The 21,421-nt window shown below is 42.3% G+C and overlaps 1 protein-coding gene across 2 annotated transcripts in view; it reads right to left on the bottom strand.

Annotated features, from left to right (window-relative positions):
* The window catches only part of LOC117502263 (Y+L amino acid transporter 2-like), a 35,701-nt gene extending 30,843 nt beyond the window's left edge, over positions 1–4,858 (bottom strand). For both annotated transcript variants that reach the window (XM_034161308.1, XM_034161309.1), the window contains exon 1: positions 4,779–4,858. The gene's annotated coding sequence lies outside the window, so the exon portion shown is untranslated. The remainder of the gene's footprint in view (positions 1–4,778) is intronic.
* Between the last annotated feature and the right edge of the window lie 16,563 nt (positions 4,859–21,421).

Raw genomic sequence — 21,421 nt, 5'->3', positions numbered from 1 at the left:
CAGACACCCTCTCTACTTTTAAGATTAGGCTTAAAACTTTCCTTTTTGCTAAAGCTTATAGTTAGGGCTGGATCAGGTGACCCTGAACCATCCCTTAGTTATGCTGCTATAGACTTAGACTGCTGGGGGTTCCCATGATGCACTGAGTGTTTCTTTCTCTTTTTGCTCTGTATGCACCACTCTGCATTTAATCATTAGTGATTGATCTCTGCTCCCCTCCACAGCATGTCTTTTTCCTGGTTCTCTCCCTCAGCCCCAGCCAGTCCCAGCAGAAGACTGCCCCTCCCTGAGCCTGGTTCTGCTGGAGGTTTCTTCCTGTTAAAAGGGAGTTTTTCCTTCCCACTGTCGCCAAGTGCTTGCTCACAGGGGGTCGTTTTAACCGTTGGGGTTTTACATAATTATTGTATGGCCTTGCCTTACAATATAAAGCGCCTTGGGGCAACTGTTTGTTGTGATTTGGTGCTATATAAATAAAATTGATTCATTGATTGATATTAAAATCCTCAACAATCAGAAAGTGATCGTAATTCAATGATAAGCTGGCCACAAAGTCAGTAAAGTCCTGAATGAAGTCTTTATTTGGCTTTGGAGGGCGATACACCAGTGCGCGCAGGACTGGAGTATGAGAGCTTATCACAAAAGTCTGCAGTTCAAAGCTGGAGAACAGATCTGCCGGTACCTGCCGACAGGTGTAGCTTTCTTTATATACAGTAGCGAGCCCACCGCCTCTGCCAGTCATCCGAGGCATACTAAAGTAAAGGCATGCAGGGGGTAAAAGCTCGGAAAAAGGTGAAGACTCACCGACTTGGAGCCAGGTCTCTGTGAGCAGCATTATATCCAGTTTGCGTGATGTAAAGAAATCTTTAAATAAAAATGTTTTGTTAGCTAGCGATCTAGCATTCAACAGGCCAAGGCGTAATGACACAGTTTCACAGACCCGCGAGGAGCAGCGGCACAGCGGCCGGAGGGCGCCAAAATCCACCCCGCGGCGCTTCGCCCGGCGTTTGAGTTGAGGTGCTACAAGCGGCAGATGACGCAGGCCGGTGTCCAAACGTGCAGGGATCACGGGCTGGATCCATCGTAACCCATACAATCTTCTAATTACTGGGAATCCAGGAGTCCTGAAGAGAGGGACAATTCCACGGTTGGACCTCCAGTGAGCCTTAATTTTGACAAGGACACCTCCGCGTTTCTGGCGCTTTCTGGGTCGCTTCCTCCGCATGAAGACAGGTGAGCGCAGCAGGTAAGCAGGTACAGAGCTCAAGGGAGGAGGGAGTCTGGATGTTTGGTCCCCAAAACTGTTCCTTAAAACCAGCTCGTGAGAAAGTTTGAGATAAATGAGTGCCTGGCGATCATACACTAGCAATCCAGTGATGCTTTCACACAGAATAAATAACAATACAGCAATAGCCAACTGAAAACGCAGAGCAGGTAGATGACTACCGGTACATGCTGGCGCCATCTTGTCCCCCTCGACCAGTTCAGAGGTGGACGGCTCCTGACATGAAGCCAGCCAACTGAAATTGTCGATGCTGAAAGACCAGACAAGAGCTCTCTCCAAACCCGTGTTGTCATCAGTAGCCGAGTCTGTGGGCTTTTCCAGGGCTGTAGGGACCAGTAGCCCCTGGACCCCTCCTTGGGTTCTGCTAAATGACCCCCCCCCCCCGAGACGGAACACAGAGTCAGAGTTAATTCACATTCAGCCTGGACCACCAACCCAGGCGGTTATGGCTGGAGGGCCTCAACCCACCCACCCCAAGCCCGATGGTGGGTTTTACAGCTGGACTTAGCCCGGTGTTTCTGCTTACTCTTAGGTGCCCCTCCCAAACCTCAGGGGACATCCGGTGAAGGCAAAGGTTGTGGTGGTGTTCCTGGTTCAGGCAACAGAGGCAATGTTGGAGGAGAAGGAGACGGGTGAAACAATGACTGTGGCGGAGATGAGAAACTCATTGACTGTGGAGGAGTGGAAAGCTGAACCTGAAATGGAGAGCTGGAGACCAGTCTGTAGGCTGGATGGCTGTGGGAGCAGTGACTACAAACTGGCTACAGAGTGTTGGACTGACGTGATCACATTTTGGACTACAGTTGGGTCAGTCATGGGAGAATTAGCGGTGGGAGGGGTTGCTAGGTATGGTGTGGTGGAGCGTACTTGCGATGTGGTGATGTGTGGTGTAGTGAGATGTGGAGTAATGGGATGTGTTATGGCTGTCGTGTCGGTCTGACTGACAGTAGGAGGGGCTACAGAACATTGGTGTGATGTAACTGAGATGGGAGAACAAAGCAGGGGTCTCGAGAACAAGTTTTTCTTAGGGGTCTTGCGTGTTTGTCATGTGTGATGGCGGCATTGTGGTGGTATGCAGTGTGTGTGTCATGTCAATTTGTGTGTCAGTCAAGGGGGGAGGTAAAAGCTAGGCAGGGAAGACTAAGGAAGGTGGAGTGGGAGTGGCAGTCGTACCAGTCGTGGCCCCTAGGGAGGGTTTTATTCATGAGTCCTGGGGATCAGGTGAGTATAAAAAGTTGACTGGGTTGTCAATGTATGCAGGGACCTGTCATTGAATAAACCGAGTCCGAATGTGGTGAAGGTCTGGGTCAGCAGTCATGAGGTCTGGTTCTGCCTGGGTAATGTTCTCAACTGATTGCTCTACAAGATCAATGCATCTAAATAGTCCAGATATAAATCCCTGATCTGTAAAAATACCTCTGCAGTGTTCAGGAGGTGCCAAGCCTCAAAGTCCTCCACCGGATCCAATATGTAGTCTCCCTCCGACAAAAATCTGACAAAAATTCATTCTCTGAATCCAAGCAGGTGTAATCAAATGGAGGCTTTGAGGCTTCAGCCAGCAGATGCTTCTCTGGATCCCAGACCTAATCCGAGATTCCATCCACCTCAAACAGGGAATCCAATTCATAAAGAGCAGGAAAATAGTTAAATACTCAGGGATTACCCTCCACCAAGTTTTAGGCTTGATCCAAAATGTCACATCTTTTCTTGGGGGTGTATGCGTAGTGGAAGCAATCAAACAAATAGGTCAATTTGGGAAAAAACTGTTCTAAGAGCCTGTCGATCCAAATTTGCAGATAGGGCCCTTTTGGAAAATGACTGACTATTCAGGAGGGAGGGACTGGAGGACTGCCTACAGCCGTCTACAATGGCATGTTTAGAGACATGTAACTAAAAATATTTTTTGGGGGGGTCCCCAGCCCATTCAGGAAGTCATTTTTGGTCTAACAGACCCTCTAAATCAAGATGTTCTGGGAAGAGTTCAAAAGCCCACTTGTTAGCATCAAATAAATCCCAGGTTTGACTCAAAAAGTCCTGCTGCTTACTGGGAGTGTAACAGCATTGGAAGGAGTTGAAGCATAGTCTGAACTTCTCCCAAAAGGCTTTAAAAGCCACCAAGTCGGGGAAGCTACATGCAGAGCTTGTAATTATTTTGCCGTTTGATTCTGTTATGGTTATAAATAGTCAGGCTGCGTGAAGACGAGGCACAGACAGAGGCTGGGCACAAATGCAGGCTCTCAAACAGGATGTATGAGTACAAATATGTCTTTATTACAGGCAGGCGTTCGGTAATCAGGAAGGCAGTCCGCGGAGCAAAAGTACCAGGCAGAGGCGAGACAGAAGATGTGGTCATAAAACAAACAGGGTCAGTACACGAGCAAACTGGGTTTTCAGAGCTGCGCCAAAAAACAGGATCCTGTACACGGAGCAGAGTCAAAACACGGTGTGGCAATAACAGGACAGAGACGAGGTGCTGGTAAGTGATAAACATCAACAAACGAGCAATGAGGGAGTGAACAGCTTTAGCTTAAATAAGGAAGGCGGTGACAGGAAAACAAGGTGCACGTGAGGACGAAGGATCTGGAACGGAGGCGTGGCTGACAGATTAGGAGCCGGTGCAAGAGAATGAGGAAGGAAAACGCAATGCAGACAAACCAAAAGAACTAAATGACTGGAAAATTAACATGAAAATGAGACGTTCTTAGGCAGACAATAATTAAAGTGAGCAAAACAAAAGGGGAAAGAACTATGAAATAATGTGACTAATCAATAAAGTGGAAAACCAGGAGATCAATAATAATAATAACAGGGACAGAACTGACAATGAATAAAGTATAAAAATAAATGCAATGACCGATAATAAGATGACAATGCAAAATAACCAATAAACAGAAAATGCAATGAATCACAAATAGAACATAATCAGATACAAAACGCTGGAGATACATAATAAGCAAAACCAGAGAATACATAATTACAAATGTAGATAACCAATACATACATGAAAAATAAAAGGTAACCCAGAATGAAACTCATGACTACAGCAAACAAAGAAAAGCAATAAATGGCTGAACTGAAAATGCAATACAAAATACCAAGACGACAATAAAGAACCAAAACCAGGGACCACAAAATAATACATGAACCAGATAATAAGAACCAAAGTAGAATGAAAATAATCAAGTGGCCAAAAATAAAACTAGAAAGACAAGACCAAGGCAGACTGAAAGAAAAGACAAGGGGACAACATACAAACTGGAACCCACACAGGACAGAAACGTGACAATAAATAGTCCAAAACAAGCTCCAGAATGCAGGCAGCCAAACTCAAAGGCTAAGTTCCAACCGTAGGCAATTTACTTACAGGTGAATTCCAAGTTGTTAAAAGTCCACACAGAGAAAAACAGAGCTCAACACCCACAGAAGAAAGACACTTAGTAAAACAAAGAAACGTTTACGAGGGGCTGGAATAGCAATAACTGCACAAAATACTCACAAACGTGGGGACACGGGAACCACAGAGATCACAGAGCATGAGTGAGAATCAAATGGCAAGGAACTAAGAACAGATGAGAATATAAACAGCCAATGAACTGCTTAGTGTAGGTGCAGTAACTAAGGAAGCTGAAGAAGGACAAAGCATGAACATAAGGCGACAGAAAATAAAACCTGAGCCCAAGGCTAAACGGAAAATAAGTCTATGTGGTGTGGTTACTGTGGTACTTGAGTTAAGAAACAACTTCAGTTTTACCTGGAGAAACACACAGTTGCTGGTGTTCCAAAGAGGTCTCCCATTCAAGTACAATCACAATAACAAGACAACCAAAGGTGCAAGGGAAACAAATAAAGCCCTAAAAACATAACCATCAAAATAGAAACCACACGAAAATGGATTTTGATGGTGAATACGAGGTCTGTCCAAAAAGTAACGGACCTTTTTATTTTTTTCAAAAACTATATGGATTTGAATCACGTGTGATTGCATCAGCCAAGCTTGAACCTTCGTGCGCATGCGTGAGTTTTTTCACGCCTGTCGGTTGCGTCATTCACCTGTGGGCAGGCTTTGAGTGAGCACTGGTCCACCCCCCCTCAGATGGCTTTCGGTGAAGATTCTGTCGGCTGTGTTGATCCGGGACATCGTGACATCGTGTGACTACCACAGACATGGCAACAGAGCCTGAACATAGCACTTTTGCGGCACATTCCACTGTTACAGGAGATTTTGTGATGAAAGACGTGTGGAGGATTTTGCGCGTCGGCACGGAGCCACTCATGGTGCACAACAAAAAAACACCTCCGTGTTGGAAACCATTCAGAAGATTCAGACGGCTTTCGATGGCTTTTCAGTCAAGTGAGTATCCGAGAAATTGTGTAACAGCTGGACATGCCACAACATGTCCTGTGAGACTTCCAACACGGAGGTGTTTTTTTTTTTTTTTTTGTGCGCCATGAGCGGCTCTGTGCCAACGCGAGAAATCCTCCGCACGTCTTTAATTACAAAATCTTCTGTAACAGTGGAATGTGCCACAAAAGTGCTATGTTCAGGCTCTCTTGTCATTTCTGTGGTAGTCACACGATGTCCCGGATCAACACAGCGTTCAGTTTGGAAATGATCTGGTCGTTCCAGCCTGTCGATGGCCTCTCGGTGCGCCACGCACCCTCCGCCGCTGTGGGCCGTCTTTAAAAAGGTTTTAACACTCCTTAATCCATGTGACGCCGACAGAATCTTCACTGAAAGCCATCTGAATCTTTCGAATGGTTTCCAATTAGCTGTCTCTAACAGTTTCTGAAAAAAATTTCATGGAGCAGGGCGGCAGCCTCTCAGCCATTTCCCTGACAATAAAAATCCGACGAGGGGGGTGGACCAGTGCTCACTCAAAGCCTGCCCACAGGCGAATGACGCAACCGACAGGCGTGAAAAAACTCACGCATGCGCATGAAGGTTCAAGCTTGGCTGATGCAATCACATGTGATTCAAATCCATATAGTTTTTGAAAAAAATAAAAAGGTCCGTTACTTTTTGGACAGACCTCGTATGTCAAAATGTTAAAATGTGTATTCTGACTTTTACATAATATTGAGAAACATGTTAGATGCACACAGAAAAGTCAGTTTTGACGTGTTATCTGCCATGTTGGATTATCAGCCAGAGAGAACAGCCAGTGATGTCATGGTGTCTCTCTACTTTGATTGGCTGTCACGTCCTTCCCAGAATCCCATGCGCAAGTCTGGAGAAAGCCCCCACGTGATCTACGTATTATGTCAGTGTCATCAGCTGTATGGGTCTCTACCTTTGTTCCCATAAGTAGTTCAAGGCCATCTGTTCTGTTGAAAATTTACCCTTCAGGGGAAATTCTAAATTTTTCTAAACAATGCAAATTTTGATTGCACTAGTCATGTCATATTATGAATCTCATATTTAAAGGGTAATAAATAAAATTACAGTGGTGCCAAAGAAAGTTCTTTTTATGCCTTAAATCTTAAAAAGCTTAGTGGCCCTGGACCTTCAAAGGACATGCCACGTTATTTAACGTTAATGAAGCTTCTGAGCTTTCATTTGAAAGTGATGCTCGGATTTACAGAGGATGTACAGAGAGGAGATGAGACACCACCCCGGGATGCTTAACTTTTTCAGTATGTCGGATTTTGGAACCTAACAAGTGGTGACGTTGCCATTTGTGTTACCGGATGCTATTTTACTGCCGCCGTGAACATGGACGTGGGATGTTTCCATGACGCTGTTTTTGCAGGCTGCCTGAGCTCACAGATGTATTTCTTACATTGGAAAAAGTCAGAATACCTTATTTTCAGGAGATAATGAACATCCTATCAAACATGCCAGAATTGTGACAGAACTTGAGGAGCCGACTGGGGAGCTGCAGTCTGACACTGTTCTCTGGCCAGCGATTGTGTGTGCAATCTGTGCATGAGGACTTATAGTGGACCTTGTGATTGTTCTTCGGTTGGTGATCATGTGCAACTATGCATGAGGACTTATAGCGGACCTGCACATTGTTCTCCGGCTGGCAATCGCACTCATGATCCGTGTGTAAGAACTTCTTTAGTGGACTTTACAAGTTTAATCTTGGAAATCATTCTATAAGTGGGTGAATGCCCTGTTCAGTTTCCCCCCTTTTGTATTTTGTTCTCCTCAGTGGAGCTAGTAGTTTTTATATTTATTTTACTTTGAGAGAGTCTGTCGGATTTCGGATTTTGATGTCTGTGGAGCACCACACTGTTTTAACACACGCGCTGATCTCTCCACTGTTTTTCAGGCTGTCTGATCACAGAGATGTATTTCTTACATTTTTCACAGTTATAATGATGACAACACATAAGAGTGCCAAAGCTGAGCCTCTAGCAAAAACTGTTTTTAACAGGCTGTTTTTAACGTGTACGTGCACTAAGTCTTCTCACACTGGAGAGCGACTGCTGCTTTTACTGTGACTGCATCAAAACTGTAATCACTTAAATATGAGTTTTCATAACACAACATCACACTTATGTAAACTTAGCAATTAATCTGTGGCTCTGTTCTTAAAATTAGCAGCTACATTCCATTCAAGCGCGCCCTGGGACGTTTTGCTCAAAGCTACATAAATGCTGTCGGAAACACTTGGAAAAACGAGTATTCTGTTTTTGGCAGTCTCTGTAGCTGTTTGTTGCGAATGCTGAATACTTTGAAACCAGTCACAGAAGTGCACAAAGTAAACCTGGTGTATCATTAGATGGTCATTAACGGCCTAAATCTAAATTGTTATTATGTCGGTGTGACATGTCCTTTATGCAAAACCAGTGGTTAGAAGTAGAGGAGGAGTAGAAGAAGGAGAACGAGAGGGAGAAGAAGAAAAAAACCTATAGAATTAAGCCAAGGCTTGCAGAGCACAAGTCTGGACCTCAGCTCATCCGGTTGCTTCATAGGAGAGATCTCAGAAAGATTCACGGTATCACAAGCAACTGTACAATTTATTATGCAAAACTTTAAGAAGTCTAGGACTACAGAGACTTTACATAATTGCATAATTATACCCAAATGAACACCCAGAAATTAAAGAACTTTTGTTCAAAAGGTTCTTGTATATCAACTTGCTAGTACAGGTAGATGAAAAAACCTGCAGCATTACTTGTGTAGCACTGACTTAGTTATATATAGTCATAATCATCTGTATAACTCACCTGTTTGAAATGCAGATGTGACTGAAGTGACAGCACCGAAAAACCTGTTGGGTTGTTCGAACAAACAGAAATGCCTATTGACACTGCAATGACACTTTAGCTTCCAGTGTACATGACTGTATTAGAGCCACAAAATGATTACATCACAGCACTTTGACACCTGTTTGGCTGGTTGTACACACATTAGACAGGTTTGAGCCAGGTAATAATTAGTGTTTTGTTCTATCAAGGTTTTCTCAACTGATTCTTTTAACTTTCACCAGCCTAATTAAAATTTATTTTTGGCCATCTGGAATTTTGTACAGAATCCAAGATGGCCACCAAAATTTAAAAAAATGGCCAATTTACCTAAAATGGATCCTTTTTGTCTTGCGTTTGCATAAAAATAAGCCTTTTTACCACCCAATTTAGTCATTCATAGGCTGAGGAATACAGCTGAGTTGCTTAGAAATCATAATCACACAGCTTTGTCCAGGAACTTCAAGATGGCAACCAGGCTCACCCCCTTTCCTATAAGGTGCAGTAACTCATATACTGAAAGGGATATGACAACATTTGGGTCCAACCCAAGGATTTCACAGCCAGGAAAGCCATTTCTTCATTTATATTTCAATTTATCAGACCATTTGGTCATGTAGAAAATCGAAGATGGCTGCTGACGAATAAGGGCCACCATTGTTCCTGCTCAAGTCAGTGTTTCATTCACAGTTAATGGGAAAAGAAATAAAATGTAGAAAAATACATCTGAATAAACTAAAACCTTTCACTGGATTGTAAAATAATTTATATTTAAGGTGTGTAGCATGTCTATGGCTGATCAGCCTCGGCAGCCATGTTGGATTTTTTACATAACCAAATAATCGTATTCCTCAGCTTATGAATGACCAAAACAGGTGAAAAACACACAATTGAAAAACAGACCTTAATATTTGGTACAGAAACCTTTGTTTGCATTTACAGAGGTCAGATGTTTCCTGTAGTTCTTGACCAATTTTGCACACTGCATCAGGGATTTTGGTCCACTCCTCCATACAGATCTTCTCCAGATCTTTCCCTATCTCCCTCCAAAGATTTTCTATTGATTTCAGGTCTGGAGACTGGCAAGGCCACTCCAGGACCTTGAAATGCTTCTTATGGAACCATTCCTTCGTTGCCCTGGCTGTGTTTCAGCTCATTGTCATGCTAAAGACCCAGCCATGACTCATCTTCAATGTTCTTATTGAGGGAAGGAGGTTTCTTGCCAAAATTTCACAATACAACACCCCATCCATCCTCCCTTCAATACGGTGCAGTTGTCCTGTCCCATTTGCAGAAAAGCACCCTGAAAAATTATGTTTCCACGGTTCACGGTTGGGACGGTGTTCTTGGGGTTGCTCTCATCTTTCAAACAGGGCAAGTGGAGTTGATACCAAAAACCTCTATTTTGGTCTCATCTGACCACATGACCTTTTGCCATGCCTCCTCTGGATAATCCAGATGGTCACTGGTGAACTTCAAACAGGCCTGGACATGTGCTGGCGTGAGCAGGGGCACCTTGCTGCCCTGCAGGACTTTAAACCATGACGCCGTTGTGTGTTACTGATGTAATCTTTGTGACTGTGGTCCCAGCTCTCTTCAGGTCAATGACCAGATCCTCCCATGTCATTCTGAGCTTTCTCAGAATCCTCCTTACCCCACAAGGTGAGATCTTGCATGGAGCCCCAGACCGAGGAAGATTGACAGTCATCTTGTGTTTCTTCCATTTTCTAATAATTACACAACAGTTGTTGCCTTCTCTCCAAGCTGCTTGCCTATTGTCTTGTAGTCTATCCCAGTCTTGTGCAGGTCTACAGTTTTGTTCCTGGTGTCCTTATACAGCTCTTTGGTCTTGGCCATAGTGGATAGGCTGGAGTGTGATTGATTGAGTGTGTGGACAAGTGTCTTTTATACAGGTAATAAGTTCAAACAGGTGCAGTTAATACAGGTAAAGAGTGCAGAATAGGAGGGTTTCTTAAAGAAAAACTAACAGGTCTGTGAGAGCCAGAATTCTTGCTGGTTGGTAGGTGATCAAATACTTATTTCACGCAATAAAATGCAAATTAATTATTTAAAAATCATACAATGTGATTTTCAGATTTTTTTTTTTTTTTTTTTAGATTCTGTCTCTCACAGTTGAAGTGTACCTGCGATAAAAATTACAGACCTCTCCATTCTTTGTCGGTGGGAAAACTTGCAAAATCGACAGTGGATCACATACTTATTTGCCTCACTGTAAGTGGATTTTAAAGATGAAGTTTGCTTTAATGACAAGGTGGAAATGACCAACAAAGTTTAGTTTGCCATCAATGGATAACTACTGGTCTATCAGCAGCAATGGTCATTTGGTTTGATATCCCCATTTGTTAACCCGAAGAACTCAGAATTATACCAGTTTTTACCAAAATATTTGTCATTTCCATGATGTTTAAATTTGATAGGCTGCCAGAACTATCATTTATTTATAACCACTAAACCACTAAAGGGACTAATTTCCCTATGAAAGCCTACTGTATAACAATCTAACTCCCAGGTTCATTGCCCAGTGAGGAAAAAATTTGAAACAGACATTCAAAAATAAAATGTCTTGTCTGTCAAAAATGTCCTCTCTGGAAATGCTTATAGTCCATCACTATTTGAGAATGCAGAAACACAATAGCAATTGTATACTCTGAGTACATACATGCCATCAACTGCTTTTAGTAGATAGTATATATGGGTAGATTACACTAGTGCGCCTTAATTGAGAGCGTGGCGACATGACGAGTCGAAAAAAATCACGTGACTCATGGTGCCATCCTGGGTTCAAAATAGCATTCGCTGTTAATCTATCTGCATGTAAATTCAGCTATTTTATTTATTTACGCTGAAAATGCCAGGTTGTTGTGCAGTTGGATGCACAAATAGACACTGCAAGCGCTTCAAGATGTACAGATTCCCTTCAGGTCTGAACAGAAGAAAAATTTGGGAAAATAAAGTCAGCTGTGTGGGATGGAAGCCGACATCATCACCAAAGCTTTGAGAGGGAAATTTATTGTTTCGTCCAATGTTCAGTAAAACTCACCTAAACCGTCATCATATAAACCAGATATTTGCAGTCACCAGACAAAAAAGTCCTAAAGTTTTTGTACTGTTTTCCATGTAATAAACACCATCTATAACGGATTTTGTCCAATGGATTTTTGCTTACATTGGATCAAATGTCCTGTCCCATTGCATTGTATTTCCATTAAACCCCTCACATGTGGGACCGGAGTCATTTCCGTGATTAAAAGCCCCACCATTTCTTTTTTCACACCGTGCTCAGACTCGGACCCGCAGCCTTACGTGCACCTGTTAAATGAGACACAGAAAAGGCTGCGATTTGACACTTTGCTGCTTTCGCTGCTTTGTCTGCCATCATATTATAATAGTTGTTTGCAGTGCGCACTCTGATTACATTTTGATATTTGATCAAAAACATTTGGCAGAAAAACATTTTCACAGGAAATTTTAAATGAGGCGCAGTTCCTGATTCAGGATTCCCCGTAGATGTTCGGCACCTCCTGACTAATCCATGACATACTCATCGCTCACATTGGATAAAATGTCCCGTCTGATCGCAATGTATTTCCATTAAAAATCCTGAGTAGTCTGGATGTGCAGAGGTACAAATTAAAGTTCAGCTCTGACACTCGCCAATTTGAGGAAAGTGGTACTGGAGTCATTTCTGTGATTAAAAGCCCAACCGTTTATTTTTTCAAACCGTGTTCAGACTCAGACCTGAAGCCTGACGTGCACCTTTTACAACCCCAATTCCAGTGAAGTTGGTTGTGTGAATGTAAATATAAACAGAATACAATGTTTTGCAAATCCTCCTCAACCTATATTCAATTGAATACACCACAAAGACAAGATATTTAATGTTCAAACTGATAAGACTTTTTTGTTCTTGTGCAAATATTTGCTCATTTTGAAATGGATGCAAAGCTGGGATAGGGCAGCAAAAGACTGGAAAACTTGATGAATGCTCAAAGAACACCTGTTTGGAACATTCCACAGGTGAACAGGTTAATTGGAAACAGGTGAGTGTCATGTTGGGTATTAAAAGGAGCATCCCCAAAAGGCTCAGCCATTCACAAGCAAAGATGGGGTGAGGATCACCACTTTGTGAACAACTGTGTCAAAAAACAGTCCAACAGTTTAAGAACAATGGCTCTCAACGTTCAATTGCAAGGAATTTTGGGATTCCATCATCTACAGTCCATAATACAATCAGAAGATTCAGAGAATCTGGAGGACTTTCTACATGTAAGCGGCAAGGCCAAAAACCAACACTGAATGCCCATGACCTTCGATCCCTCAGGCACTGCATTAAAAACCGACATCATTGTGTAAAGGATCTTACAGCGTGGGCTCAGGAACACTACAGAAAACCATTATCAGTTAACACAGTTCGTCACTACATCTACAAGTGCAAGTTAAAACTCTATCATGCAAAGCGAAAGCCATACATCAACAACATCCAGAAATGCCGCCACCTTCTCTGGGCCCGAGCTCATTTGAAATGGGCAGACACAAAGTGGAAAAGTGTGCTGTGGTCTGATGAGTCCACATTTCAAATTCATTCATTCATTCATTCATCCTCTACCGCTTAGTCCAATTAAGGGTGGGGTACAGCCAGGACAGGACGCCAGTCTGTCACAGGGCTACAAACAGACAAACAAACACAGACACACCCACACACCTAAGGACAGTTTTAAAGATTCCAATCCACCTAACCATGTCTTTGGATGTGGGAGGAAACCGGAGCACCCGGAGGAAACCCACGCAAACCCGGGGAGAACATGCAAACTCCACACAGAAAGACCACGGGAATTGAACCCACGACCTTCTCGCTGTGAGGCAACAGTGCTAACCACTAAGTCACCGTGCTGCCTCACATTTCAAATTGTTTTTGGAAATCATGGACATCGTGTCCTCTGGACAAAAGAGGAAAAAGACCATCCAGATTTTTACCAGCACAGAGTTGTAAATCAGACACAAACGGCTGTGATTTGACACTTTTCTACTTTGACTCCTTCATCTGCCATCATATTATAACAGTTTTTACAGTGCGCATGCTGATTAAAAATGGGTCAAAAAAGTATGCAACTTTACAGCACAAAGTCGGAAAAGGATGAAATTGTACAGCATAAATCAGGCTTTAAATTAATTCAATAAATGATCATAAATTGTAAATTTAGGTAAATTTGATAGCTTGACTATTTTTATATTTATTCTGATAGTACCTGTACTTGGATGTGTTGCTGTACGTGGTTAAATGATTTTAAAAATGTTGAAAAATTAAAGGTTCATTTAGTAGTTCAGCACAGTTGGAACCAAAATGGCGCCATGTTCTGAGTTGACATCACTCTCTCAATTAAGGCACACTAGATTGCACTAATCTTAGTCTGTATAATTTACACAACAGTTATCTTAGTCCAAAAAGTTCTCTCCGTAAAGGTTGTACTTGTTATATTCAATCTTGAAATAACTGTATATGAAAACATCTGACAGATCTGAAACTTTGGGCTTTTAAGTACCACAGTCAGCAGTTCGATACAGATGAATAATGTGACCAAAGGAACCACTTATTTTTTTTTGGTGCTAGTGATGCATACTTGTGTACCCTGACTGTGAAACAACCCACATACACTCACCCTGTGTGCATGAGGCATCAAAGGAATGACACTGATGTTGTCGCACATCTCTGATGAATCAAATACTGATCTTTCATTTTCATTATCTTCAACACAGACTTTGGTTACTTTGAGTGTGCATGTGACATGTAGTGCACAAAAGCATATGTCGGTGGCACTGCACAGCAAACACTGCACTACATAATATGTGGATGTGTTTTACAGTCTATAGCATCAACAAACAAATCTGCTCTGTGAAGCAGTAAACGGCTGCTCCATTATCAGTGTGTATCACGGAAAAATGACAAAAAAGTAAAACAGAAGTTTTGTCACGTTCCTCTCTGCCAGTATCGTACTTCACCCTGGCTGTGTTTGGCAGCTCCATCATTCAGTTTTTTCAGGGTTTACGTTGTCCAGGTCAAAGTCAGGTGAGGTCACACAGCACAGAAACAACTTCTGAGTGAAGAGAGAGATTGTATCTGCAAAATATTAAAATGAGGCATTTCAACACAATTTTACATCTACAATAAGTTATAGAAATCAAATACATGTGTTCAGTAATTAGAAATTCATGAACATATCCCTGGGGCAGCACAGCGGCTTAGTGGTTAGCACTGTTGCCTCACAGCTAGAAGGTCGCTGGTCTGATTTTTGTGTGTGTGTGTGTGTGTGTGTGTGTGTGCGCGCGCGCTCCCTCTTGGCACTCCACCTTCCTCCTACTTCCAAAGACCTCCAGGCTCAATGAATTGGAAGCGCTAAATTGAAGGTGACAGTGTGATTGTGTTTGTCATACGTATGCAATCCTGCGACAAACTGGCGGACTGTGTAAGGTGGACTCCACCTCTCACCCAGTGAACACTAGGACAGGCTGCAGCACCCCGTGACTCTTAAATGGAATTAGTAGGTATAGAAAATGAAGGAATGAATGAGCATATCTCCCAGCAGAAACAAAACACTTACTGAGGATTTTGCCGAGGATGGTTGGTCTGGAAGTGGGCGGCAGATAGACGCAGACGTAATAGACTGGTACCCCAGACAGTGCCACAGCAATTCCTATCAAAGAGTTTGTGGTGTCACTGTAGAGAGGTACAACCACCAGGAAAATGCTGCACAGACAGAAGACCACTGGAAAAAACAAAGACAGCTGCAGAAAATGGAAGAAAGACAAGAGAAAAAGACCATTGATAAAAGCTAAAAGCAAACCTATTAATGTGATGTGTCTACAGATCATGTTGTCTGGTGGAAGCAACCAAGAAGTGCCTTTTTAGGCATAATTATCTTCATTTTCTAACTGTTTGTGTATACACTGTGTATATTAATATTTCTACATAAAGTGTGGACTTTCCCAGCTTGTACTTATACAACCCCTGGCAAAAATTATGGAATCACCGGCCTCAGAGGATGTTCATTCAGTTGTTTAATTTTGTAGAAAAAAAGCAGATCACAGACATGACACAAAACTAAAGTCATTTCAAATGGCAACTTTCTGGCTTTAAGAAACACTATAAGAAATCAAGAAAAAAAGATTGTGGCAGTCAGTAACGGTTACTTTTTTAGACCAAGCAGAGGGAAAAAATATGGAATCACTCAATTCTGAGGAAAAAATTATGGAATCACCCTGTAAATTTTCATCCCCCAAATTAACACCTGCATCAAATCAGATCTGCTCATTGACATTGACCCTATGCCATGACATTGACCCTATGTGTCTTTTTGCAAGGAATGTTTTTGCAGTTTTTGCTCTATGGCAAGATGCATTATCATCTTGAAAAATGATTTCATCATCCCCAAACATCCTTTCAATTGTCCAAAATATCAACATAAACTTGTGCATTTATTGATGATGTAATGACAGCCATCTCCCCAGTGCCTTTACCTGACATGCAGCCCCATATCATCAATGACTGTGGAAATTTACGTGTTCTCTTCAGGCAGTCATCTTTATAAATCTCACTGGAAAGGCACCAAACAAAAGTTCCAGCATCATCACCTTGCCCAATGCAGATTTGAGATTCATCACTGAATATGACTTTCATCCAGTCATCCACAGTCCACAATTGCTTTTCCTTAGCCCATTGTAACCTTGTTTTTTTCTGTGTAGGTGTTAATGATGCCTTTCGTTTAGCTTTTCTGTATGTAAATCCCATTTCCTTTAGGCGGTTTCTTACAGTTCGGTCACAGACGTTGACTCCAGTTTCCTCCCATTCGTTCCTCATTTGTTTTGTTGTACATTTTTCAATTTTTGAGACATATTACTTTAAGTTTTCTGTCTTGAGGCTTTGATGTCTTCCTTGGTCTACCAGTATGTTTGCCTTTAACAACCTTCCCATGTTGTTTGTATTTGGTCCAGAGTTTAGACACAGCTGACTGTGAACAACCAACATCTTTTGCAACATTGCGTGATGATTTACTCTCTTTTAAGAGTTTGATAATCCTCTCCTTTGTTTCAATTGACATCTCTCGTGTTGGAGCCATGATTCATGTCAGTCCACTTGGTGCAACAGCTCTCCAAGGTGTGTTCACTCCTTTTTAGATGCAGACTAACGAGCAGATCTGATATGATGCAGGTGTTAGTTTTGGGGATGAAAATTTACAGGGTGATTCCATAATTTTTTCCTCAGAATTGAGTGATTCCATATTTTTTTCCTCTGCTTGGTCTAAAAAAGTAACCGTTACTGACTGCCACAATCTTTTTTTCTTGATTTCTTATAGTGTTTCTTAAAGCCAGAAAGTTGCCATTTGAAATGACTTTAGTTTTGTGTCATGTCTGTGATCTGCTTTTTTTTCTACAAAATTAAACAACTGAATGAACATCCTCCGAGGCCGTGATTCCATAATTTTTGCCAGGGGTTGTACTTCGGAGTATGTGCAAATATAAGCACACCTCTGGCTGTGTGTACTCACAGCATTTAGTGGGAGAAAAGGGAAACTGCAACTAGAAAGCATTGGTGCTGTCACAGCATGCAACATCATCAACATATGTTCTTTATTTTCCTCATAATATGTACACAATTACTAATTATGTCTCATTAGAAATGGCCATGGAGCCTCACTGCAGCCAAAACCTGCAAAAGACACCTGTGACAGAGAGGTATTTTAAAAACATAAAGCAATGCTAAAATACCCGAGGGCACATGAGCACTTTATAATTTGCAGTTGTATGATTGGTATCCCAGTGCAAACTACATATATATATATATATATATATATATATATATATATATATATATATATATATATATATATATATATATATATATATATATATATATATATATATATATATATATACACACATACACACACACAAAACCCCAATTCCAATGAAGTTGGGACGTTGTGTAAAATGTAAATAAAAACAGAATACAATCATTTGCAAATCCTTTTCAACCTATATTCAATTGAATACACCACAAAGACAAGATATTTAATGTTCAAACTGATAAACTTTATTGTTTTTGTGCAAATATTTGCTCATTTTGAAATGGATGCCTGCAACTCATTTCAAAAAAGCTGGGACAGTGGTATGTTTACCACTGTGTTACATCACCTTTCCTTTTAACAACACTCAATAAGCGTTTCGGAACTGAGGACACTAATTGTTGAAGCTTTGTAGGTGGAATTCTTTCCCATTCTTGCTTGATGTACGACTTCAGTTGTTCAACAGTCTGGGGTCTCCCTTGTTGTATTTTGCGCTTCATAATGCACCACACATTTTCAAAGGGTGACAGGTCTGGACTGCAGGCAAGCCAGTCTAGTACCCGCACTCTTTTACTACAAAGCCACACTGTTGTAACACGTGCAGAATGTGGCTTGACATCATCTTGCTGAAATAAGCAGGGACGTCCCTGAAAAAGACGTTGCTTGGATGGCAGCATGTGTTGCTCCAAACCCTGGATGTACCTTTCAGCACTGATGGTGCCATCACAGATGCGTAAGTTGCCCATGCCATGGGCACTAACACAGCCCCATACCATCTCAGATGCTGGCTTTTGAACTTTGCAATAGTAACAATATGGATGGTTGGTTTCCTCTTTTGTCCAAAGGACACGACATCCATGATTTCCAAAAACAATTTGAAATGTGGACTCATCAGACCACAGCACATTTTTCCACTTTGCATCTGTCCATTTCAAATGAGCTCGGGCCCAGAGAAGGTGGCGGCGTTTGTGGATGTTAATGATATATGGCAGGGGTAGGCAACCTGTTCCAGAAAGAGCCATGAGGGTGCAGGTTTTCTTTGCAGCCACTGACTCCACCAGGTGATTTCACTGATTAACTGATTCCATCTGCTCAAAGTGATATTAATCAGTAAAATCACCTGGTGGAGTCAGTGGCTGCAAAGAAAACCTGCACCCTCATGGCTCTTTCTGGAACAGGTTGCCTACCCCTGATATATGGCTTTCCCTTTGCATGGTAGAGTTTTAACTTGCACTTGTAGATGTAGCGACGAACTGTGTTAACTGACAATGGTTTTCTGAAGTGCTCCTGAGCCCTGCAGTACGATCCTTTACACAGTGTTGGTTTTTAATGCAGTGCTGCCTGAGGGATCGAAGGTCACGGACATTCAATGATGGTTTTCAGCCTTGCCACTTACATGTAGAAAATTTAGAATGTAGAAAGTGATTATATTATGGACTGTAGATGATCGAATCCGTAATTTCTTGCGACTGAACGTTGAGAAACATTGTTCTTAAACTGTTGGACTATTTATTTCATGCAGTTGTTCACAAAGTGGTGATCCTCGCCCCATCTTTGCTTGTGAATGGCTGAGGCTTTTGGGCATGTTCCTTTTATACCCAATCATGACAGTCACCTGTTTCCAATTAGGTGTTCTTTGAGCATTCAACTTTCCCAGTTTTTTGTTTCCTTGTCCCAACTTTTTTGAAAATGTGTTGTGGGCATCCATTTCAAAATGAGCAAATATTTGCACAAAAACAATAAAGTTTATCAGTTTGAACATTAAATATCTTGTCTCTGTGGTGTATTCAACTGAATATAGGTTGAAGAGAATTTGCAAATCATTGTATTCTGTTTTTTATTTACATTTTAGGGCCCTGTCCCACTGGCGTTTAGGAGGATTTGCGCATGAAATGAGGAGACAAAAGCTGAGCGTCCGCAACAAAGGTGGGCGGAAATGACAAATGTCCCGGGGTGGATCAGCAAATACATGAGGAAGAAAAGAGGATACAACAGGGAACAGAAGCGAAGGCGACCGCGGAGGCGCCCCCATGAAGGGCACAGCGGCCGTGATGCACTCGCTCCATCCGTGCCCACTCTGTCTGCATGCGCAACATACCATTTGCGACCGTGATGTGGCCATGCTGGGTACGCGTCATATCTGTTTTGCACACTGTCTCGGTCTGCCGCCAAGCCGTGCCAACCCGTCGGTTGCGGATATCAGCGGATGACAGGGGATTTGGCGGATGTGGGCCACTTTTGTGTGCATTCCATCCGCAAATCCTCCTAAACGCCAGTGGGACAGGGCCCTTACACATCATCCCAACTTCATTGGAATTGGGGTTGTATATACACAAATAAAAAAAGTTACTTTTATTTACATAATTATGAAGATCCTATTGTGTTCTGTACAATTTGTACATGTTCACTCAAGCCCCTCTATTTTGTTAATTTTGATAATTTCACACAGACCACAATGGAAGTAAGCGTTCATGCTTTATTGTGTTATCCGTGTATCATTGATACATTCAACACTGTATGTTTATATTATATTATATATATTATATTATATCATATATTATATTGATGTTGCAGAATAAACTCAATCATGAATAATATTTTTACCTTTTAACGGTGTCATAGCATACAAATAGAAAACAGAATATGACTTTTTAACATCTTCAAAAAGGTCAAGGTTAGCCATCTTTGAACTTGTCCAAGGTCTGTGTCCCAAGAATGTTCCCTGTGAATTTCAAGACCCTGGCAGGACTGGACTGGACAGAGACTGAGTATTCACACCCTATGCTCAGTACTTTGTAGATGTACCTTTGGCAGCAATTACAGCCTCGTGTCTTCTTGAATATGATGCCACAAGCTTGGTGCACCTATTTTTGGGCAGTTTTGTCCATTCCTCTTTGCAGCACCTCTCAAGCTCCAACAGGTTGGATGGGGAGCGTCGGTCCACAGCCATTTTCAGATCTCTGCAGATATATATTCAATCGGATTCAGGCCTGGACTCTGGCTGGGACACTCAAGGACATTCACAGAGTTTTCCTGAAGCCACTCCTTTGATCTCTTGGCTGTGTGTTTTGGGTCATTATTCTGCTTAAAGATGAACAGTAAATGGTAAATGGACTCCATTTATATAGCGCTTTTCCATCTGCATCAGATGCTCAAAGCGCTTTACAATTATGCCTCACATTCACCCCGATGTCAGGGTGCTGCCATACAAGGTGCTCACTACACACCGGGAGCAATAGGGGATTAAAGACCTTGCCCAAGGGCCCTTAGTGATTTTCCAGTCAGGCGGGGATTTGAACCCAGGATCTTCTGGTCTCATGCCCAACACCTTAACCACTAGACCATCACCTCCCCTAACAGTCACCCCAGTCTGAAGCCAAGAGCGCTCTGGAGCAGGTTTTCATCCAGAATGTCTCTGTACATTGCTGCATTCATCTTTCCCTCAATCATCACTAGTCTCCCAATTCCTGCCACTGAAAAACATCCCCACAGCATGATGCTGCCACCACCATGCTTCACTGTAGGGATGGTGCCTGGTTTCCTCCAAACACGACGCCTAGCATTCACGCCAAATGTTCAATCTTTGTCTCATCAGATCAGACTAGAGAATTTTGTTTCTCATGGTCTGAAAGTGCTTCAGGTGCCTTTTGGCAAACTCCAGATGGGCTGCCATGTGCCTTTTACTAAGGAGCGGCTTCCTTCTGGCCACTCTACCATACAGGTCTGATTGGTGGATTCTTGCAGGGATGGTTGTCTTTCTGGAAGGTTCTCCTCTCTACACAGAGGAATGCTGAAGCTCTGACAGAGTGACCGGCGGGATCTTGGTCATATCCCTGACTAAGGGCCCTGTCCCACTGGCGTTTAGGAGGATTTGTGGATGGAATGTGCACAAAAGTGGCCCACATCCGCCAAACAACCGCAATAACCATGTAACATTCCAGTATGAGTCGGCTGCCATCCGAACACGTCCGTGATCATCCGCAGAGGCACGCATGTCTGCAGCCAGGATTTTTGAGCGGCTCAAAAATCCTGCTGTGGATGAGATCCGCATCACTGCCTGAACACATACTGAAGACATACGCAGGAC

The sequence above is a fragment of the Thalassophryne amazonica genome, chromosome 20 (genome assembly GCF_902500255.1).
Source record: "Thalassophryne amazonica chromosome 20, fThaAma1.1, whole genome shotgun sequence".
Lineage (NCBI taxonomy): Eukaryota > Metazoa > Chordata > Actinopteri > Batrachoidiformes > Batrachoididae > Thalassophryne > Thalassophryne amazonica.
The sequence above is the reverse complement of the archived record's forward strand: the minus strand, read 5'-3'. Positions and strand labels throughout refer to the sequence as shown.